This window comes from Engystomops pustulosus, chromosome 10 (genome assembly GCF_040894005.1).
Source record: "Engystomops pustulosus chromosome 10, aEngPut4.maternal, whole genome shotgun sequence".
Lineage (NCBI taxonomy): Eukaryota > Metazoa > Chordata > Amphibia > Anura > Leptodactylidae > Engystomops > Engystomops pustulosus.
The window spans coordinates 92,658,664-92,682,813 of NC_092420.1; the positions used below are offsets into that span (position 1 = coordinate 92,658,664).

General features: G+C 46.9%; 1 long non-coding RNA gene across 1 annotated transcript; it reads right to left on the reverse strand.

Annotated features, from left to right (window-relative positions):
• Positions 1-1,503: 1,503 nt before the first annotated feature.
• LOC140104524 (uncharacterized) lies at positions 1,504-24,150 on the reverse strand. Its single transcript, XR_011850348.1, has 4 exons — positions 23,387-24,150; positions 22,498-22,595; positions 20,927-21,000; positions 1,504-1,638 (listed from the first exon to the last, which is right to left on the reverse strand). It is a non-coding gene; the product is annotated as an uncharacterized lncRNA (long non-coding RNA).

A 24,150-nucleotide genomic window follows, 5' to 3' on the forward strand; every position in this document is an offset into this window, starting at 1 on the left:
TGCGCCTGATATCCTGCATGTGTCGCTTCCCCGCTCAGGTCCCTGGAGTTCACCTTCTTCTTCCTGGTGCATGTAAGTGCATTGTCCGTGTATAATGCGCTGTGCAGGGAGTCACTAAGATCGTGCGCCTGATATCCTGCATGTGTCGCTTCCCCGCTCAGGTCCCTGGAGTTCACCTTCTTCTTCCTGGTGCATGTAAGTGCATTGTCCGTGTATAATGCGCTGTGCAGGGAGTCACTAAGATCGTGCGCCTGATATCCTGCATGTGTCGCTTCCCCGCTCAGGTCCCCGGAGTTCACCTTCTTCTTCCTGGTGCATGTAAGTGCATTGTCCGTGTATAATGCGCTGTGCGGGGAGTCACTAAGATCCTGCGCCCGATATCCTGCATGTGTCGCTTCCCCGCTCAGGTCCCAGGAGTTCACCTTCTTCTTCCTGGTGCATGTAAGTGCATTGTCCGTGTATAATGCGCTGTGCGGGGAGTCACTAAGATCGTGCGCCCGATATCCTGCATGTGTCGCTTCCCCGCTCAGGTCCCCAGAGTTCACCTTCTACCTGGTGCATGTAAGTGCATTGTCTTGTGACACAATTTGAAAGTTACATCCCGAGCTCAGTCCGAATCAGTTAGATTGTCCGACGCCCCCCCCCCCCCCCCCCCCCCACGATTTCTGTTGCATGGAAGCAGCGCAGCTGTGCCAAAAAAGGATCACGTGCGACACAATCCCAGCGCAGACACTTGTTAAATACCTTTGTAATCCCTGAAAAAGGTGAACAGTACAACGAAAGTGTGGAGCGTGACCCTTAGTAAATGAGCCCCTGTGTGTCTTATATCACTATATATCAATGGGCAGCGAGCTGTCTGAGTGGGTAGCACTTCTGCCTTGCAGCGCTGGGGTCCTGGGTTCGAATCTCACCCAACATCTGCAAAGAGTCTGTATGTTCTCTCCGTGTTTCCTCTGGGTCCTCCGGTTTCCTCCCACACTCCAAAAACATACTGTTAGGTTGTTTAGATTGTGAGCCCCATGGGGACAGGGAATAATTTGCTGTGCTTTGTGCAGCGCTGCGTAATCTGTGTGCGCTATATAAATAAAGAATTATTATTTATTATTTGATGGTCCAAGCCACTGTAGTGTGGTCGGTCCGCAAAACAGGACACAACACAGTTTGTGATTTACAGACTGACCACGGCCATCAAACTTTATTTAAATAAATGGGGCTGAACTACAGTACCAGACACAGCCACTGGACCGTTGTGGCGCTCTTTATCTAATACGGGACATCTACTTTACATGAGGTTTTGTATAAATAAGTCATTTTTATACTTTTTTCAGTTAGTGACTATTGGTAATACCTCTGCTTGCTGTATGGAACACCTTCTATTGTTATACCCAGAGTGTGATAATAAAGTGGAATAATCCCTTTTCATCACCAGAGATTCTTAATAATTAAATTACTTTATTGAATGATTTACAGTAATGTACAGACATTTTCAAGTTTTAATCAGATCTGGAAATAAATTATGATATAAACACATTGATATGAATATTTCCCGAATGGCTCTTCATGACGCGTCTGGTCCTGGACAAGGGGGAGGAGCTCTGACATGGTGGTATACAGGTCAGCTGACTTGGAGATCTATCCCTGTGGATAGATTGCGGATCAGAGAGAAAATCAGTGATGTCAGGGGGGACAGTTATGTAGTATCATCTTACGCTAAGGCCTCCTGCACAAGATCATGTGCAGTCGGTTGATTCGGCCCGAAAGTCAGCCTGGTCCAACAGACTGCACACCTTGCACAGGATGGAAGTCCCTGTATTATATGAAAATACAATGCAAAACTGTATAAGTGGCGGTGCATTAGTCTTGTCTGCAGTTCAAAGTCCTTATGTCATATTTTAATATAATGCAAGGACTTCCACCCTGTGCCAGGTGCACAGTCCATGAGGTTGGCCTGACATACGGGCCCGAATCCAGGGACTGCTCACGATCAATTATAAGTCAAGTTTCTGTTTAAAAAAATCACAGAAAACATCAGAATTTAGCATTTTCCTTAATTATTACCCCAAGATTATTAATGGGGAAAAAATGTCCAATGTGGCTCCATATAGCATTGAAAACTACATCTTGTCTTGCAAAAAACAAGCCTGCATACACAAATTACAACCCGTCCTGCAACAAACAAGCCTGCATACACAAACTACAACCCGTCCGGCAAAACACAAGCCTGCATACAAACTAACCAACAACCTGTCTTGAAAAAACAAGCCTGTGTACATACACCTCCACCTGCCCTGCAAAAAACTAGCCTGTGTACATAAACTACAACCTGCCCTGTAAAAAAACAAGCCAGTATACAAAAACTACTACCTGCCCTTGCAAAAAACAAGCTTTTGTACAAAAAGAAATGTTGGAGGGAGTTCTAGTGTTCCTGTGTGGGTGCAAGTCTGAAAATGCAGGTGCGAGTGGGAACTCTGGTCTCACTACCCCACTGACTGCCTTCGCTGATGGAGGTAAGGTGGCCGCCATACATGCCGCGCTCTCAGCAGGAGACTTGCCCTGCCTCCGGATGCTGACGCTGTCAGGTAGTGAAGCCAGAGCAGACATCGCCAGCATCCGGAGGCAGGGCGACTTTCCTGATTAGTAGTGGATCCAAGTCTAGGATCCAAGCCTTCTAGGGCAGTGATTTTCAACCAGTGTTCCGCGGTCCGGTGTGCCGCGGGGGAAAGTTCCCCAAACTATGGTGCCCCCTGTGTTTTGTTTCCCGGCAATGCGCAGCCACGGCTTCTTACAATGTAGGAGACGTGTACAATAACACATGCGCAAGCTTTGAACCTTGCGCGACAAAATGACGTCACCGAGGCCGGTGCATCATCCTGAGGGTGCGGTCACACGTTGCAGTTAAAACTGCATCACAATTAGTTTTGGGTTGGTTTTAAGTGAAAGACATCAAATCAACAGGTGAATAACATTTGTGGGACACGTTTCTCCTTCAAAATCAAATTCACCCATTCAGTTCATGTCTTTCACCTTTGAAATTGACAAAACTGCACCTAAATCCACCTCAGAACTAATTGGGATGCAGTTTTAACTGCAACGTGTGACCGCACCCTGAGAGCGGAGAGACTCTCGCATTTGCCCACCGCCAAGGTAATACCCACTAATAATACTGACTATATGAGCTTTTGCCTGACTATATGAACTGTTGGCAGAATACTCAGCATATGAGCTGGTACTTGTAGTACTCCAGCAGTATACTGCATATAACAATGAGAAATACTATAGTCATGAGGCTGGAGTACTACAAGTACCAGCTCATATGCTGAGTATATGAGCTGGCACTTGTACTCTGGCCTCATGGCCATAGTACTTCTCATTGTACCCCTTTATTTTGCAGTATATGAGCCACATAATAATCAGCACCGTATACTGTGACGCTGTACAGTGCACATCACCACAGTATATGATGCTGATAATCATGTGCTCATATACGTGGGACCGTATTTATGAATACAGTCTTATTTCATGCAGAAGCTATGAATAAGGTATAACTACCAAAACGCGTAAGCTTTGACGCTACTTTTACTCCTTATGCTGTGTCATGCATTATTTGTGTCATTTTTAATGGATTCCAAATAAATTTTGCTATATTTTATCCAAACCGACTTCTTTTTTTTTTGTTTTTTTTTTTGTTTTTAAAAAAAAAAAATAAAGAAATTTTTCTTCTTTTTCTCTTTGAAACCAATACCACCCCCCCCTACCCTCCCACCCCCTCCCCCTCCCACCCTACCAGGAGGATGATGGGGAGACTCGAGACTGACCATCTAGACCAGAACTAAACAAGAGAGGAGAAAGAAAAAAAGGAAGAAGAAGAAAAAAAAAAAAAGGGAAAAAGAAAAAAATATATATGTATATAAAAAGTAAATAAAAAGAGTAAAACATGAAAATAAGATAAAAAAAAAATAATAATAATAGTAATGATAACAAAAAAACCTGTCTTATATACCCACACACCAGATCTTCTTCCATTTATTTATAAATCCACCTCTTTCTGCGGTAAGTTTCTCGTAGCTTTTACATTTTTGTACCTCTGCCATAAATTCTCCACAAGACGGGGTTACTGCACTACCCCACTTCCTGGCGATAATCAATCTAGCCAGGAACAGAAGTTTATGAATAGAGATGAGCGAACATGCTCGTCCGAGCTTGATGCTCGGTCGAGCATTAGGGTACTCGAAACTGCTCGTTGCTCGGACGAATACTTTGCCCGCTCGAGAAAATGGCAGCTCCCGCCGTTTTGCTTTTTGGCGGCCAGAAACAGAGCCAATCACAAGCCAGGAGACTCTGCACTCCACCCAGCATGACGTGGTACCCTTACACGTCGATAGCAGTGGTTGGCTGGCCAGATCAGGTGACCCTGGGATAGACTAGCCGCTGGCCGCGCTGCTCGGATCATTCTGTCTCTGGATGCCGCTAGGGAGAGAGCTGCTGCTGGTCAGGGAAAGCGTTAGGGTGTTCTATTAGCTTACTGTTAGGCAGGAGTGATTCTCAAAGAACCCAACAGCCCTTCTTAGGGCTACAATAACGTTCTACTTTTTTTATTTTAATTTGCATCTTTTACCATTTTGTGAGGAATTAGCAGGGGGACTTGCTACCGTTGTGTTTAGCTCTTAGTGGCACACATATCCATAGCAAAGACCGAAGTGGGAAAATTCAGTAGGGGTTGGATTTCTATTAGGCAATAACTCAGTGTCATCTCATCTGGCATAGTAGTGTGCTTCCTTTGATACTTGGCTAGAAAATAGCCATAGGAGAATACAAATAGCTTCTTGAAGCCTACAGTAGCGTTCTATATATTTGATTTCTGGTTGATCTGCTGGTGGCTGTAGTTTCTGCAGTGCATGTACTTGCCAATTCTGAGCAATTTGTAGTGAGACTTGCGACCGCTGTGTTCTGCGCTTAGTGGCGCACATATCCATAGCAAAGGCTGAAGTGGGAAAATTCAGTAGGGGTTGGATTTCTATTAGGCAATAACTCAGTGTCATCTCATCTGGCATAGTAGTGTGCTTCCTTTGATACTTGGCTAGAAAATAGCCATAGGAGAATACAAATAGCTTCTTGAAGCCTACAGTAGCGTTCTATATATTTGATTTCTGGTTGATCTGCTGGTGGCTGTAGTTTCTGCAGTGCATGTACTTGCCAATTCTGAGCAATTTGTAGTGAGACTTGCGACCGCTGTGTTCTGCGCTTAGTGGCGCACATATCCATAGCAAAGGCTGAAGTGGGAAAATTCAGTAGGGGTTGGATTTCTATTAGGCAATAACTCAGTGTCATCTCATCTGGCATAGTACTGTGCTTCCTTTGATACTTGGCTAGAAAATAGCCATAGGAGAATACAAATAGCTTCTTGAAGCCTACAGTAGCGTTCTATATATTTGATTTCTGGTTGATCTGCTGGTGGCTGTAGTTTCTGCAGTGCATGTACTTGCCAATTCTGAGCAATTTGTAGTGAGACTTGCGACCGCTGTGTTCTGCGCTTAGTGGCGCACATATCCATAGCAAAGGCTGAAGTGGCAAAATTCAGTAGGGGTTGGATTTCTATTAGGCAATAACTCAGTGTCATCTCATCTGGCATAGTAGTGTGCTTCCTTTGATACTTGGCTAGAAAATAGCCATAGGAGAATACAAATAGCTTCTTGAAGCCTACAGTAGCATTCTATATATTTGATTTCTGGTTGATCTGCTGGTGGCTGTAGTTTCTGCAGTGCATGTACTTGCCAATTCTGAGCAATTTGTAGTGAGACTTGCGACCGCTGTGTTCTGCGCTTAGTGGCGCACATATCCATAGCAAAGGCTGAAGTGGCAAAATTCAGTAGGGGTTGGATTTCTATTAGGCAATAACTCAGTGTCATCTCATCTGGCATAGTAGTGTGCTTCCTTTGATACTTGGCTAGAAAATAGCCATAGGAGAATACAAATAGCTTCTTGAAGCCTACAGTAGCGTTCTATATATTTGATTTCTGGTTGATCTGCTGGTGGCTGTAGTTTCTGCAGTGCATGTACTTGCCAATTCTGAGCAATTTGTAGTGAGACTTGCGACCGCTGTGTTCTGCGCTTAGTGGCGCACATATCCATAGCAAAGGCTGAAGTGGCAAAATTCAGTAGGGGTTGGATTTCTATTAGGCAATAACTCAGTGTCATCTCATCTGGCATAGTAGTGTGCTTCCTTTGATACTTGGCTAGAAAATAGCCATAGCAATAGGATAGGATTGTTTGGTTCTAAAAACTCAAAAAAAAACAAAAAACACAAAAAAAAACAAAAAACACAAAAAAAACACACAAAAAAAAAAAAAAAAAGTAAAAAAAAAAAAAAGTTATAACTCTCATTTTAAAAATGTTTAACCCCAGGGCTAGGGGTAGAGGACGAGGGCGGGGACGTGGGCGTCCAACTACTGCAGGGGTCAGAGGCCGTGGTCCTGGGCGGGGTGAGACACCACCTGCTGATGAGGGAGCAGGGGAACGCCGCAGAGCTACACTCCCTAGGTTCATGTCTGAAGTTACTGGGACTCGTGGTAGAGCACTGTTGAGGCCAGAACAGTGCGAACAGGTGATGTCGTGGATTGCTGACAATGCTTCGAGCAATTTGTCCACCACCAGTCAGTCTTCCACGCAGTCCACCCATGTCACCGAAATCCCCACTCCTCCAGCTCCTGCACCTCAGCCTCCTCCCCCCCAGTCTGCCCCCTCCCAGGAAAATTTGCCATTTGAACCGGCATACTCTGAGGAACTGTTTTCTGGACCCTTCCCACAGTCACAAACCACTTGTCCGGTTGCTGCTGAGCAATTTTCCGATGCCCAGGTTTTCCACCAGTCACAGTCTGTGGGTGATGATGACCTTCTTGACGTAGTGGAAGTGTGTAAAGAGGTGTCCGACGATGAGGAGACACGGTTGTCAGACAGTGGGGAAGTTGTTGTCAGGGCAGGAAGTCCGAGGGGGGAGCAGACTGAGGGATCGGAGGATGATGAGGTGACAGACCCAAGCTGGGTTGAGAGGCCGGGTGAACACAGTGCTTCTGAGACGGAGGAGAGTCCTCGACCTGAACAGGTTGGAAGAGGCAGTGGTGGGGCCAGACGGAGAGGCAGGGCCAGAGCTGGTGCATCAGCGCCACTGTCAACTAGTGAAGCTCCCGTGGTGAGGGCTCTTGCGGCGAGGGCTAGATCTTCAGAAGTGTGGAGGTTCTTTAAGGAAACACCGGATGACCGACGGACTGTGGTGTGCAACATTTGCCAAACCAGGCTCAGCAGGGGTTCCACCACTACTAGCTTAACTACCACCAGTATGCGCAGGCATATGAATGCTAAGCACCCCACTCAGTGGCAACAAGCCCGTTCACCTCCGGCCGTGCACACCACTGCTCCTTCCCCTGTGTCAGCTGCTAGTCAGCCCCCTGCCCAGGACCCTGGCCCAAAAACCCCATCGTCGCCTCCACGATCCTCCACAGCATCCACCAGCGTTCAGCTCTCCATACCCCAGACGCTGGAGCGGAAACGCAAATATAGTGCAACCCACCCGCACGCCCAAGCCCTTAATGTGCACATCTCCAGATTGCTTAGCCTGGAGATGCTGCCCTATAGGCTAGTAGAGACCGAGGCCTTTCGCAACCTCATGGCGGCGGCCGCCCCTCGGTATTCGGTCCCCAGCCGCCACTACTTTTCCCGATGTGCCGTCCCAGCCCTGCACCAGCACGTGTCAGACAACATCATCCGTGCCCTGACCAACGCCGTTTCTGACAAGGTCCACCTGACCACGGACACGTGGACGAGTGCTGCCGGGCAGGGCCACTATATATCGCTGACGGCACATTGGGTTAACTTGGTGGAGGCTGGGACCGAGACTGACCCTGGGGCTGCTCATATACTGCCGACGCCGAGGATTGCGGGGCCTACCTCGGTCCAGGTGTTTCAGGCCTACTATGCCTCCTCCTCCTCCCACCCCTCCTCCACCTCCTCCTCCGAACTACCATCCGTGGGCACGGCGCCATCAGTCGGTAGCTCTAGGCACAGCAGCAGTGCCGTCGCTAAGCGACAGCAGGCGGTGCTCAAACTGCTGAGCCTAGGCGACAAAAGGCACACCGCCCAAGAGCTATTACAGGGCATCACGGCGCAGACTGATCTGTGGCTGGCACCGCTGAACCTCAAGCCGGGAATGGTTGTGTGTGACAACGGCCGTAACCTGGTGGCGGCTCTGCAACTCGGCAGACTGACACATGTGCCATGCCTGGCCCATGTGTTAAATCTGATAGTGCAGCGTTTCCTCAAGACATACCCCAATCTGTCTGATTTGCTCACGAAGGTGCGCCGCATCTGTGCGCATTTCAGGAAGTCCAGCCCAGATGCTGCCACTCTCAGGGCAGCGCAGCGCCGCCTCCAACTGCCCGCTCACCGACTGTTGTGCGACGTGCCCACGAGGTGGAATTCAACACTGACCATGTTATCCAGAGTTTACCAGCAGCGCAGAGCGATTGTAGACTGCCAGATGTCAACTTCCACCAGAACTGGTAGTCAGGTCAGTCAGCTTCCTCAAGTCTACAATGAGGAGTGGACGTGGATGTCTGATATCTGTCAGGTGCTGAGTAACTTTGAGGAGTCAACACAGATGGTCAGTGGCGATGCCGCCATCATCAGCCTCACCATCCCGCTGCTTGGCCTGTTGAAAAACTCTCTGGTCAGCATGAAGTCGGAAGCTTTGCGCTCGTCACAAGAGACGGGGGAAGAATATTCCCTTGTTGATAGCCAAAGCACCCTGAGGTCTGTTTCTCAGCGCATATCGGAGGAGGTGGAGGTGGAGGAGGATGAGGAGGAAGAGGAGGAGAATGTTGGCGAGACACAAGAGGGGACCATTGTTGAGTCCTTCACTGTTCAGCGTGTATGGGCAGAAGAAGAGGAGTTGGAGGAGTTGGAGGAGGAGGAAATGGACAGTCAGGCCAGTGAGGGGAGTGAATTCTTACGCGTTGGTACTCTGGCGCATATGGCAGATTTCATGCTAGGCTGCCTATCCCGTGACCCTCGCGTTCAAAGAATTTATTCCAGCACCGATTACTGGGTGTTCACTCTCCTGGACCCACGGTACAAGCAAAATCTTGCCACTCTCATCCCTGCAGAGGAAAGGAGTGTGAGAATGCATGAATACCAGCAGGCCCTGGTGCACAAGCTGAAACAGTATTTCCCTTCTGACAGCGCTAGCGGCAGAGTGCGTAGTTCTGCGGGACAAGTAGCGAGGGAGAGTAGGCGAGCAGGCAGCTTGTCCAGCACTGGCAAGGGTACGCTTTACAAGGCTTTTGCCAGCTTTATGTCACCCCAGCAAGACACTGTCACCTGTCCCCAGTCTCGGCAGAGTAGGGCTGATCTTTACAGAAAGATGGTGAGGGAGTACGTAGCTGACCATACCATCGTCCTAAATGATCACACAGCTCCCTACAACTACTGGGTTTCAAAGCTGGACATGTGGCACGAACTGGCGCTGTACGCCTTGGAGGTTCTTGCCTGCCCTGCCGCTAGCGTCTTGTCCGAGCGGGTTTTCAGTGCAGCTGGTGGCATCATCACCGATAAGCGTACACGCCTGTCGACTGACAGCGCTGACAGGCTGACGCTTATTAAAATGAATAAAGGCTGGATTTCTCAGAATTTCCAATCTCCACCAGGTGAAGGAAGCTCAACCTGAATAATTGATCCACTCCTCCTCCTCCTCCTCATTTTCCTCCTTCTCCTCCTCTTTGTACAGTAAAGCAGAGGAAAATGGCTATTTTTTGACAGGGCCCACTGGCTCTTGCTATACTTCATGCATTTAATTTTTCTGGAGGGCCACCTACCCGGTCCTCTGTTTGAAACAATTTTTGTGAGTGCCACATACAGGCACTCAATCTATTCCATTTTTCTGGAGGGCCACCTACCCGGTCCTCTGGTTTGAACAATTTTTGGGACTGCCACATACAGGCACTCAATCTATTCCATTTTACTGGAGGGCCACCTACCTGCTCCTCTGGTTTGAAGAATTTTTGGGACTGCCACATACAGGCACTCAATCTATTCCATTTTACTGGAGGGCCACCTACCTGCTCCTCTGGTTTGAAACATTTTTGGGACTGCCACATACAGGCACTCAATCTATCCCATTTTACTGGAGGGCCACCTACCTGCTCCTCTGGTTTGAACAATTTTTGGGACTGCCACATACAGGCACTCAATCTATTCCATTTTACTGGAGGGCCACCTACCTGCTCCTCTGGTTTGAAACATTTTTGGGACTGCCACATACAGGCACTCAATCTATCCCATTTTACTGGAGGGCCACCTACCTGCTCCTCTGGTTTGAAACATTTTTGGGACTGCCACATACAGGCACTCAATCTATCCCATTTTACTGGAGGGCCACCTACCTGCTCCTCTGGTTTGAAACATTTTTGGGACTGCCACATACAGGCACTCAATCTATTCCATTTTACTGCAGGGCCACCTACCTGCTCCTCTGGTTTGAACAATTTTTGGGACTGCCACATACAGGCACTCAATCTATTCCATTTTACTGGAGGGCCACCTACCTGCTCCTCTGGTTTGAAGAATTTTTGGGACTGCCACATACAGGCACTCAATCTATTCCATTTTACTGGAGGGCCACCTACCTGCTCCTCTGGTTTGAAACATTTTTGGGACTGCCACATACAGGCACTCAATCTATCCCATTTTACTGGAGGGCCACCTACCTGCTCCTCTGGTTTGAACAATTTTTGGGACTGCCACATACAGGCACTCAATCTATTCCATTTTACTGGAGGGCCACCTACCTGCTCCTCTGGTTTGAAACATTTTTGGGACTGCCACATACAGGCACTCAATCTATCCCATTTTACTGGAGGGCCACCTACCTGCTCCTCTGGTTTGAAACATTTTTGGGACTGCCACATACAGGCACTCAATCTATCCCATTTTACTGGAGGGCCACCTACCTGCTCCTCTGGTTTGAAACATTTTTGGGACTGCCACATACAGGCACTCAATCTATTCCATTTTACTGCAGGGCCACCTACCTGCTCCTCTGGTTTGAAACATTTTTGGGACTGCCACATACAGGCACTCAATCTATCCCATTTTACTGGAGGGCCACCTACCTGCTCCTCTGGTTTGAAACATTTTTGGGACTGCCACATACAGGCACTCAATCTATCCCATTTTACTGGAGGGCCACCTACCTGCTCCTCTGGTTTGAAACATTTTTGGGACTGCCACATACAGGCACTCAATCTATTCCATTTTACTGCAGGGCCACCTACCTGCTCCTCTGGTTTGAACAATTTTTGGGACTGCCACATACAGGCACTCAATCTATTCCATTTTACTGGAGGGCCACCTACCTGCTCCTCTGGTTTGAACAATTTTTGGGACTGCCACATACAGGCACTCAATCTATCCCATTTTACTGGAGGGCCACCTACCTGCTCCTCTGGTTTGAAAAATGTTTGGGACTGCCACATACAGGCACTATCCAAATTAAATTGTCTCCATAGCAGCCTCCACACGTTGTCTCCATTCCTACCTCCAAAAGTCGTCCATATAGCTGCCTCCATACATCGTCCCTTTATCAAACGAGGTGTGTCAGGCAGAAATTTGGGTTGTTTTCATGGATTCCACATCAAAGTTGTTAACTTTGTCGCCACCCTGCTGTGTAATCCACAAAATATACTTGCAAACTTTTACCATTTAGGGATATTATTTCAGCGCTTCTTGCGCATCTGTTTACATTCCCCTCACCCGCCATATCCTAAACTTATAAGAACGCTACTACACTTGATCTTATACAAAAGTGCTGTTTGGGGAGTAGCCTAGAGACAGGGGCTTGGATTTGCGAAAGCTCGCCTGGCAGCGGAGCGCCAGCTCCATGCGCATCATGCGCTTCTTGCGCATCTGTTTACATTCCCCTCACCCGGCATATCCTAAACTTATAAGAACGCTACTACACTTGATCTTATACAAAAGGTTCTTAGAAGTGCTGTTTGGGGAGTAGCCTAGAGACAGGGGCTTGGATTGGCGAAAGCTCGCCTGGCAGCGGAGCGCCAGCTCCATGCCAAGATCCAACTAACATAGTTTTAACTGCAGCACCTTTAATCTACTACTAGTTCACTGCCTCCATACATGGTCCCCTTATCAAACGAGCTGTGTCAGGCAGAATTTTGGGTTGTTTTCATGGCTTCCATGTTAACTTTGTCGCCACCCTGCTGTGTAATCCACAAAATATACTGGCAAACTTTTATCATGTAGCGATATTATTTGAGCGCTTCTTGCTCACCTCCTTTGGTTCCTCTCTGCCACCCATTGGTTTGAAGCCTGAGTCCATTTAGGGTATGTCGCCATGACACTCTCTAGCCTGCTGCCGCTGCCTCTGCATGCCGTCCCCTATAGTGTCAGGGTCAATTATTGCATGTTTTAGATGCTATCTAGCTTCATTCTGTCACTCTGTCATGGCCATGCTGTTGCCCATAATTTTGGCATAATGGTGCGTTTAAGCAGCCTCAGAGGCATCCATGCATGCTGCCCCTGCTGTTTCCTGTCCATTTCCGTGGTGTTTCCATCCTTTTCTGAGGTTCCCAGGTGTTTGGCCAAGCTTCCCTGTGCAGAGCCTTGGTCCCCTTGAAAAATGCTCGAGTCTCCCATTGACTTCAATGGGGTTCGTTATTCGAGACGAGCACTCGAGCATCGGGAAAAGTTCGTCTCGAATAACGAGTACCCGAGCATTTTAGTGTTCGCTCATCTCTATTTATGAACTATCAGCCTTTTCCTAGACTCATCTCTCCCCAAGTCTATAAGACCTAGGAGCAGGACCCGGGCTGAAAAAGTGAGTCTCAAATTATAAGTACCATTTATAAAATCCAGTATCTCATTCCAATAGTCCCACAACTTCTGACAACCGAAAGCTACATGAAGAAAGTCCGCATTCTCCAGGGCACACCTCCGACATCTAGAATCGGCCCTAAGTTTCATTTTAAATAAACCCCTGGGCGTATAATATAACTGGTGAATAAAATTAAATTGAACTATCTTATGGTTCCAAGACTGAGAGGACAATCCGATACCTTTACAACACAATTTTCAGTGCTCTTCCGATATCTCCCCAACTTGCATGTGCCATTTATTTCTCGAGGGATGAACCACCCCTTTCTCAAACCCGTGCATAACATGTTTATACATCTGTGAAGTCACCTTCTTCCTAAGACTAGTGCTGATCAAAAATTCTATTCCTACATCAGTGCATAAGGTGAATCTATCTTTACACCTCACCGCATTAAATGCGTGCTGCAACTGCATAAATCGAAGAAAACTCGAATCCATCCCTGTGAAACGATTCCCAAACATCATATAATCACATAAGTGAAACCCATCCAAAATCTGTGAAAAAAATCGAACCCCCTTCTTAAACCAGTGCTCACTATCTGGAATAGATTTAAATTCATCAAAGTGAAAATTCTCCCATATTGGGGTAAACCACAAAATACCCCTTATACCCTTTAACTTTTTATATGTTCCCCAACATCTATCCAATAACTTCGCCATGTGAATATTCTTATAATTATTAAATCTAAATTCCCCACTTTCTAACAAAGAAAAAATGGAATCCCTGCTTCCCACACTAAGCTCTATTAACCTACCATATGCGCTGCAGTTCTTTCTTATAACTAAGAAAGCAAGTTGGGAGGCCAAAAAATAACCAAAGAAATAGGGAACCCCCAGCCCCCCATCCTCCAGAGAACAATAGAGAGAGGGTAACCCGATCCGTGCCCGCCTTTTCCCCCAAATCAAATCTCTGACCAAACCTTCAAGAATTCTGAACAGTTTCCCGGAGAGCCAAATTGGGGACACCGCTAGAGGGTAAAGGAGCTGTGGGAGGAGGATCATTTTGACAATAGCTACCCTATCAGCTCTAGAAAAGGGCATTTTTATCCACCCCGAAATGTTCCTTCTTAACTTATCAATGAGCGGGGTTATGTTTAATTCCACAAACCTCCCAAAATCCCCAGAAACCCATATACCTAAGTATTTAAAGGAAGCACCCCTTTCTAACCGGGAAATAGGGAGGTCTTCCTCTCTTCCCACTTCATCCAACGGTAGAAGAACTGATTTGCCCCAATTGATCTTTAATCCTGAAAAGAATCCGAACCCATCCACCAATTTAATGGCCTCCTTTATAGAGTCATCTGAACTCTGGATCGTCAACAAAATATCATCCGCATAAAGCGAAATCTTGTCCCCCTCTCCCCCACACCCCCAGCCCTTGATGTGGTTGGACTCCCGAATCAAAATAGCCAACGGCTCAATAAATAGGGCAAAGAGGAGGGGGGAGAGGGGGCATCCCTGCCTAGTCCCTCTATACAGTTGGAAAGGTTCAGAAAGCAAACCATTAACACACATCCTCGCTATGGGGGAGTGATACATGATCTTAACCCACCTAGCGAAATCCCCACCTAACCCAAATCTGTCCATCACCTTCCATAAGTAAGGCCACTCCACCCTGTCAAACGCTTTAACAGCGTCTAATGACAGGATGGAGCGGTCCCCCCTACTTCCCAACTGCATATCTGAGAACAGCCTATGGAGATTGTGTCCCGTACTCCTTGACGGGATAAACCCGTTTTGATCCGGGTGAACAATGACGGAGATTACCTTTTTTAATCTGGAGGAAAGAATTTTTGCTAAAATTTTTATGTCGGAATTCAATAGAGAAATTGGTCTATAAGAGCCCATCTCAGCTCCATCTTTATCCTTCTTAAGGATCAGTACTATGGCAGCCTCCGTCATTGATCCCCGTATCGCCCCCTCTACATATGCAGCTGTAAACACCGATTCTAATATTGGAGACAGAACATTTTGATACTTTCTATAGAAGGCGGAGGGTAAACCATCTAGTCCGGGTGCTGAGTCTGATGTTGAAGTCCTAATGGCCTCCAAAATCTCTTCTACCCCTATAGGGTCATTCAAAGGGAGCCTCTCTTCTTCTGACAAACTAGGGATAGGGATCGATTCCAGAAAGCCATTTAACTGACCATCCATATACCTTACTTCAGATGCGTAGAGCGCCTCATAAAAGAGCCTAAAGCTCTCCAGTATTGCTCTTTGATCTTGGACCAGTTTCCCAGTATGGTCCAGAATAGCATGAACCCCTTGGTTACTCTCTTTTTTTTTAAGAAAGTTAGCCAAAAGTTTACCCGGTTTACCCCCCTCCGCATAATTTCTATATCCCCTAAAGAAAGCTCTATGTTGGGATTTCTCTGTCATGAAGGTGGTATAAGCCAGTTGGGACTCCAGGAACTTATCTCTATCTGCTTCCGTAGAGGTAGCAGCCCAGGTTTTTTGGTTAAGGTCTAATTCTCTTTTAAGTTTAAGCTCCATCTGTCTAAATTCCTTTTTCTTCCAGTTAATCTCTGAAAAAAAAATGCCACGCAGATAAGCTTTCAGTGAATCCCACACCCTCCATGGTTCCCCGCTCCCCGAGTTACGAGACCAGAATTCTTGAATCAGTCTATTGATCTTCTCCTCATTATTCAGGATTGCAAGCCAATGAGGGTTAAGTCTAAAAAAGCTTCCTCTTTCCAAACATGATCCCTTCTGTAACCTCAATAAGAGGGATATCCCACCATGGTCAGAGACCGCTATAGGCTCATACTTCATTCTCTCAATAAAGCCAAGGAAGGCATCATTAGCCAAGCATAAGTCAATCCTGGAGAGAGATGAATGAGTCCGACTAAAACAAGAGAACGCAGGTTTATCCAAGTATTTAGTGCGCCAGACATCCTTAAGTGACCAACTCTCGCAGAAAGTTCTTAAGCCTGAGGACCCCCTATCCCTATGCCCGGCAGAACTGCTCAGGCTACGTCTGTCCAGATCTCCATCGAGAACTGCGTTAAAATCCCCTAGGACCAGAACCGGATTGTCCTCTCTATCTCTAGTAAACTGGGTTAACTCATTTAGAACTTCCATTGAAAAGGGGGGCGGGATATATATAAAGGCCAGGACACACAGGATTTTATATAAAGAGCAGAATAAGAAGATGAATCTCCCCTTTTTATCTGTCTTAACTGCTAAAATTTTAATATCCACCCTATTATGAATAAGAACGGATACTCCCCTGGAGAATGCGGACCCGCAAGAATGAAAGACAAAAGATGTCCACCTTCTATCTAACCAGGCCGTAGTGTCGGGAGTAAGGTGTGTCTCTATTAAACAAACAATACCAGGCAAATGACGGGCCACTATATCATTTACAATACATCGCTTACGGCGATCATTCAGGCCCCTGACATTCCACACATAAACCTGAGTAGACATAGATTAAAAAAAAGAAAAGGAAAAGAAGAAAAAAAGAAAGAGAAAAAAAAAAAAAATTTTCCCCCCAGCTGACTCGATATGTCTCTCTGTCCCCCCATCCCACCCACTCTCACCTCCCCCCTCCCCCCCTGCCTTCTGACCTGCCACTAAGAGCAGGACTCAAAAAACCTCCTAACTTCCATTCCAACCCCCCCCCTCCTCTCCGCCCAAAACCGCCCAAAGTGATAGATGATACAACTTTATTACAAAATATCCACCAAGGTAAACCATCATTCTTAGAAGCCCTTTGATTCCAGCCAATTAGAGGCTTCAGCAGAACTATCGAAAAAGACAGTGTGATCATTATACACCACCCTCAGCTTGGCTGGATACAACAATGAAAACTTCATCCCTGCCTCCTTCATGCGCATTTTAACATCTTTAAACTTCACTCTCTTCTGCTGTGTTGCTAGTGAAAAATCAGGAAAAATTGAGACCCTGACCCCATTATAAGTCAAGTCTTGTTTGGAACGTGAAAACCTTATAATCCTATCCCGGTCCTGGGAGCACAAAATTTTAGCTAGAATGACCCTAGGGGGGGCACCTGGTATCGGAGGTTTGCCAGGGACCCGGTGGGCTCTCTCAATCATAAATAGAGAAGAGAGCTCATCGGGGCCCATTATTTCTTTGAGCCACACTTGAACCCATTCCGTTAGGGAATCTTCCCCAACCTCCTCGGGGAGACCAATTATCCGGATATTGGAACGCCTAGAGCGGTCCTCTAAATCCGTCAACTTCTCCCTCAGGAGAGTCTGTATTTTCCCCAAACCCCCAACTTCCTTCTTCAGACTTTTGGTTTCCCCCTCCAGGGTCCTAACTTGACTCGCTACATTAGAGACCTTGTCCCGGATCTTAACCACTTCCTCCTTCACTAGACCTATTTCGGTTGATAGGGCCGAGACCTGTTTGTCCAACCCCTCCACCGTTATCCCTGTCTTCTGTACAGTTGTCAAGATTTCCACCCAGATTGGGTTGGTAGCATCTTCTGTAGTCTCTATAACACCCTCCGGGGTAGGTTTAGCAGGGCCTTCACCCTGGAGGGGGGGAGAGGGGTTACCACTTTTTGCATTTTGACGAGTTTTTGTAATTGGAGAGTTCCATATTTTTTCCAGTTTTCCAGACGAATCTAATTTCCCACCACTCCGATCCTTCCCCTCCTTCGGGGACCCTCCGCTCCCTCCCCCAGATTTTCTCCCTGTAGATTTTGGGGGCATTTTTTTCCCCTTTTCTTTCCTTTTTCTCTCTTTTCTCTTTCCCCCTTTTCTCCCTTTCTGCTTTCCCTTCTCTCCTTCCTTCCCCTTCCCCCTTTTCCTTTCCCCCTTCCTCCCTTTTGGTCCCCTTTCCTGCTCTCTGTTCCCGGCCCTCAAAGCTAAGCCAAGTTATATATACACACTTATCAACACAATTAATATACAGCACTTCAGTTCAAATACAGAAAAGCAAAGAGAACAATATTATAAACTGCTGTGGGGGGGGGGGTAGAACCCAAAAACGCCACCTGGGGGGCCTATAGGAGCCCTGCAGATGGAGTAGCCGGGGATAAAATGGGTGGGGTAGACGGGGAAAGCAGCCAGCGAGATGTTATCAGAGTCCACTCCAACAAGGAGTAAAATAGTCCAGAGAGGGGACAAGGTCAAAAGGCGCCCAGGGCAAAGCCCCTTCTTTTTTTTTTTTTTTTTTTAATCCTTCCCTCTCCTCTTCCACTTTCCTCCTTCTCCTTCTTCGCCGCAGAAAGGACACAGTTAATTAGTAAGTGTAATTAGTAGGGAGAAGGCACTGACCAAGGTTTTTCGGGCGGAAAGCGTAAATTAGCAGCACAGTCAGAATAGTAGAGTTTTAGTAGGCAACAAACAGAAAGGAGTAGCAGTTATCTATCGTTAGAGAGGGCGCAAGCCAGCGACCAGGGTTTTTCGGACAAATAGCATTAATTAGCAGCACAGTCAGATTAGTAGAGTTTTAGTAGACCACAAGCAAAAGGAGGTAGCAGTTATCTATCATTAGAGAGGGCGCAAACCAGCATAGGGAACCTCCACACAATAGGCCCCGAAGGGACCACAACTCCTGCGACACGAAGGTATCTCACCACCAGCTGTTCAGGCGACCCTTGAATCTCCACTGGCTCTCCGGATCCATACCGTGGTTCCAGGCACGGGACGTTGTGTAGACCACCGAGATAGCAGCGACGGGCCCTCCAACCAAGCCCTCCAAGCAGCCGCCTCTGGTCTGCCCAACAGGTCGATATTTCGGACCACTACAGCTCTCACCTGGTGAATCCGTCTTAGAATGAGGCCCTCGGCTCCTGCTCCACCTGGTACGCCCAGCTCTCACCTGGAGTATCCGACATGGAGTGTGACCCCCGGCTCCTGCCTCACCTGGAGTGCTCAATCTCCACTGTCAGCCGGCTTCAGCTCCAGCTCTCACCTGGAGCTGAAGCTCTTTTCTCTCTGAGCGCCGGACCAGAGAAGCCGTCTCGGTGCAGCGCCACCCCGAACGGTCAGGACCCACACGGAGCCGGCACCAGGCTGGGGCAGTAGCTTGGCGGGGGAGGCGGTGGAAGCGGCCTCCGTTACCTTGGCGGCATCGGCGGGGCGGCTCGCGGTCAGAGCCGAGGAGAGGGGGCGGATCCGGACGTGCGTGCATGTGTCACGTGTCACGTCATGCCGATGATCCAAACCGACTTCTGATGTCCAGCTGGAAACCGTTTCCTTTTTACTTCATAGTTGTATGCACCTGTGGCCGAGGGTTGTCCGTGCTGGAGTGTCCAGAGTCAAGACCATGTGGATTTGTTTGAACGGAGTGGTTGAGCTGATTTCACAAGATTCATTCCTGTGACTGTTTGTGTGACTGTATTTATGAGGTTACATGGGATTGAATATATGAGGGGGTTATCCTTTTTTATTAGAATCTATATTATTAACTAGATGTATGATATGACTGTTTTAGTGTCATTTTGTGCTATTTTGGTTGGTGGTGTGCCCCAGGATTTTCTAAGTATAAAAAGTGTGCCGCAGCTCAAAAAAGGTTGAAAATCACTGTTCTAGGGGACCCATGGCCACCCAAACCACCCACCAAATTTTATACTGTGAAGGACCTTTGCCCATGAAATCCTTTTACATCTCATCCTGCTACCAATACACATGTTCCACTTTAGGACCTTTAAAGGTCCTCCAAAGGTTCGGAAACCACAAATAGAAAGCAGAAGAAGGGACTCATCTTCAGTTCCCCAAGAAGCTGATTCTAGTACCAGATGCAGGAAGTGATTCCAGACCTGTAGGGGCAATAATATTCCTACAGCCAAGGGCCCAGGGCAGTCTTAATCCACCACGACTCCTTTTGAGCCCGTGGTGTGAACAGCGGCTATCTAACCTCCGCTAGATAGCCCCACCTCCCGGAACTGTCAGCTTGCTGCGCGTCATAGATTATCCATCACAGGATTGGGGATAACAATCTGATGGCTGGTGGACTGACTGCTGAGACCCCCATCAATCACATGTACCTGCATATATATATATATGTTCTGCTGCTCCATTCAATGCTATAGAAGTGTTTCCTATACACTGCCTATGAGAGTACTGGAGATACCCCAGCACTGCGCTCAGCAACTTGCAATGCTCCTATGCAATCCTTATTTTAATACTGTTCTCAGGCCTCCCACCACCTCCGGCGTGTGTTACTATACAGAGACTGTATTGTTTGTGGGCTGTCAATGCACTGAGCTTCGGTATAACAACAGATAATGGAAGGTGCAGAGCTGGAGCTTCTTCTTTTTACACCACCTGGGTCCACTACTAAATACATTCGTGATCCCAGACATGGAAAATGAGGTGTCCACATAAACATGAGTCTTAAAATATGTGAAGTAAATCTGATCTCCCCCACTTTCATATTTCAGGGTCACCTCTCCCCATCTATAGTGACTGCAGCAGACAGACGCGGCCTCCATCACTGACATCACTATGGACGTTGCAGTTCTGGTAAGTCTGCAATTTTCTAGCATTATTTTCATCAGAATCCATCATGATGAACCAGGGACATTACTCATAGATGCAGGCACCGTGACTGATAATCTTCTTATATCTGTCCTTCTAAAATCCACTTTTATAAAATGAGCCAGAATGGCTCTGGGGTTGTTACCAGAGACCCTCCGTGCTGCAGCTTCACAGCCTGTTACACTTTGCTGGAGCACTTCCCCCTCGCACTGTGTGAGATGACAGCAGGTGGAGAGAGGGGGAAACAGTGTTACTGTCTGTAAAGTTACAGCATGGACGGGCTCTGGTAACACACCCAGAGCCTTTCAGCCTCATTAGCATAATTATAAAAGTTGACTTTAGTAGGAAGGAGGCCGTATAAGATCCAGTCCCGGTGCGTGGATCTATGTGTAAGTGTTCCTGGTTTCTCATGTTATTTTTTGATGGTAAATTTCCTTTAAAGAGAGAAAACTCTATTACGACTTTAGAGGTAAGTCCCGGCCTCCTGCACTTTTCCTACTTTTTGGCTTCTCCCTTTTTTGTTCTTCACTCACCGTTCCTGGCGTCTTCATATAGGTAGGTCTCCGCTGATATTCACCACTGTGCTAAGAAAGTTGGTCTGCAAAGCCTGGAGGACGAGGAAAGAGGAAAATAATCCCAACATAACAATGAGTGGACAATGATTAATACTGACAATCTGTTAAATTCTGTGCAGTAAACTCTCTGACCGTCGCAGCTTAGAATTCTCCTGGCGGCCATATTTAGTTTCTATCTGTGCAATTACCTAATAATATCAGCTTAAAGGGACCTCTCACCACCTCTAACAAGTCCCACACTTTGCCTTCTTTAATAGGTGCTCTCTAGCCCCCACTCTCCCTTAGTAATCAGTTTCATTATTTTTACTGCTCTTCTGTCAAATGGGTGGGGCCATGCCCTCTACTTCAGCCCCGGACCACCCATATGTCTGTACAGAGCTTAAAATATTTCCATTGATTAATCAGGAATGGTGGTGGATAGAGAAATGATTTTGCAGAACTTGAGTGGATGAATGGATCTGCTCTGTGTCAGAGTCTACATTGATATTGTACATCTCTCTTTCCTCTTCTGTCTTGTTGCTAGCAAGATAGAAGTCAGCAGAGATCAGCTGAGTAGGAGAGAAGATAAGTGGAGAAGGAAGCGATCGCTTTTCATTCATTCAATTTGAAGTCATTTGTTCTGGTGATTTATACAAAAATACCGACCACTAAAATAATGATTCAACTACAGATAAAACTTCCTGCCCCGTCCCTCACTCTCCCCTTCACTACACAGTTAATAGAACAATAAGCTATCTAGAGGAGAAGGGGGTGGCAGGAATGTTACCTCCTCCACTGGACTTTTTACCAAGGTGTTTGTTATAAAATGGACTCAATTGTTACCGTGTGGATTATATACAGGCGGTCCCCTACTTAAAGGAAATCTAACACCAGGATAAAGAATTGTAAACCAAGCACACTGACATACTGGTGGGTGCCCCCTCTGGCAGGTTCTACTTTTCTTTTAGCTTCTTAGGACCTTGTATTCACAATAAAAAGGTTTCGCAAATGAGCCTCAGGGGCTCCAGGCTTTATTGATGTCAATGGAGTTTGGAGCCCAGAAGCCTCATCTGCATAATTTTCAAAACCTCTTTTTCTTAAAAACAAAGGCATACGAAACTACAAGAAGAGCACATCCTGCCAGAGGGGGCACACGCCAGTATGTCAGTGTGCTTGGTTTACAATCCTTCATCCTGGTGGTAGATGTCCTTAAGGGCCCCCGACTTACAGACGACCCCTAGTTACAGACGGAACTCTCTGCCCAATGTGACCTCTGGTGAAGATCTCTGGATGCTTTATTTTAGTCCCAGACTGCAATTGTCAGCTGTAAGGTGTCTGTAATGACATTTAATGGATAATTCTTGTTCCCATTACAGCAAAAAATTATCACCGGGACAAAAAAAAAAATTTGCCTGGAGCTGCAATTATAAAATATACAGTTCCGACTTACATACAAATTCAACTTAAGTACAAACCTAAAAAACCTATCTTGTACGTAACCCGGGAACTGGCTTTACTGTGATGCAGTGAGAGGGTAAGTGGATACTCACCAGACAGATCCCTAGGGGGATGAGGATAACTACTACCACCATCAAGCCAATCAGAACGCCGGCGTACACTGGGATTGCCCCGTCCGCAGCAGGAACTCCTGCACAAAACATATAATTCAGCATAGTGAGGGCGAGGTATTAAAGGCTGTGGGGAATGTACAATAAAGGGGAGACCCACTAATCTACAATGTTGCAACGTTCAGAATAAACCATAACAGTGCGATAGTTCTCCAGTCATCGCTGTGGATGTCGCTGGTCCCATTGGCAGCAGTGACATCATATAAGGCAGTGATCACAGGAGTCTCCGTAGTGTGGGGGCTGTGCCAAGGGACCCTCTAAAAGAGGGCTACACGGGAAGGGATTTTCAGGAATTGTGGAAAACCACTTGGGGGTGACAGCTCATAAATCACGTATTCAGGCCGTACTGAATGCACACCTACAACCCAGGAGTCACGGGACCCTCTTTGTCGAATCTGTGACCTCCTCGGACAACGGGACGTCAATTACACAGCCCCCAAAGGGTTTTCCTGAATTCCTAGAAAACACAGTAAAACACATGCATGCTTGGCTACCACACCATACAATCCCCTTCTCAGAGAGAAGTTGGGGTCCCGATTCTAATGATCAGTTATTACCCGGATACAACAAGTTTGGCGCACGGTCACTGCCTGGTGCTCCTGATCCATGTGGTGGGAACAACACCTTCCCTTGCACTGGGTGCCTGCTGGGTCAGGTGTCAGAAGAGATGCTGATGTTCCCAGCACAGCAGTAACAGGTGTAGTCCCTGAGATTCTCCAGCAGGGGGAGTGGTAGTATTTATCTCACGGCTACTTGTAGCATTGGAATAAAGTGATTGATGTAGAGACACTAGTACCAGGAGTGACTGTACCTGCTGTAGTCTGATCGCTGAGCAGCGCGGGGTCTCCAGCAGCGTCTGTCACTGTCTCTGCACCTATAAGACCTTCTACACTTGTTTCTGTTATTATGGGAGCAGCAGTTGTCAGATATTCTATAGAGATGGTAATAGCAGAGGTTGTCAGAGTTTCTGAAGGTATGGATGAAGCACTTGTTAGGTGCCCTGTAGTTATGGGATTAGTAGTTGTCAGTGTTCCTGTAGTTATGGGAGCAGTAGTTGTCGGTGTTCCTGTAGTTATGGGAGGAGTAGTTGTCAGTGTTCCTGTAGTTGTCAGTGTTCCTGTAGTTATGGGACCAGTAGTTGTCAGTGTTCCTGTAGTTATGGGATTAGTAGTTGTCAGTGTTCCTGTAGTTATGAGATTAGTAGTTGTCAGTGTTCCTGTAGTTATGGGATTAGTAGTTGTCGGTGTTCCTGTAGTTATGAGATTAGTAGTTGTCAGTGTTCCTGTAGTTATGGGATTAGTAGTTGTCAGGGTTCCTGTAGTTATGGGATTAGAAGTTGTCAGCGTTCCTGTAGTTATGGGATTAGTAGTTGTCAGTGTTCCTGTAGTTATGGGATTAGTAGTTGTCGGTGTTCCTGTAGTTATGGGATTAGTAGTTGTCGGTGTTCCTGTAGTTATGGGAGGAGTAGTTGTCAGTGTTCCTGTAGTTATGGGAGTAGTAGTTGTCAGTGTTCCTGTAGTTATGGGATTAGTAGTTGTCAGCGTTCCTGTAGTTATGGGAGTAGTAGTTGTCAGT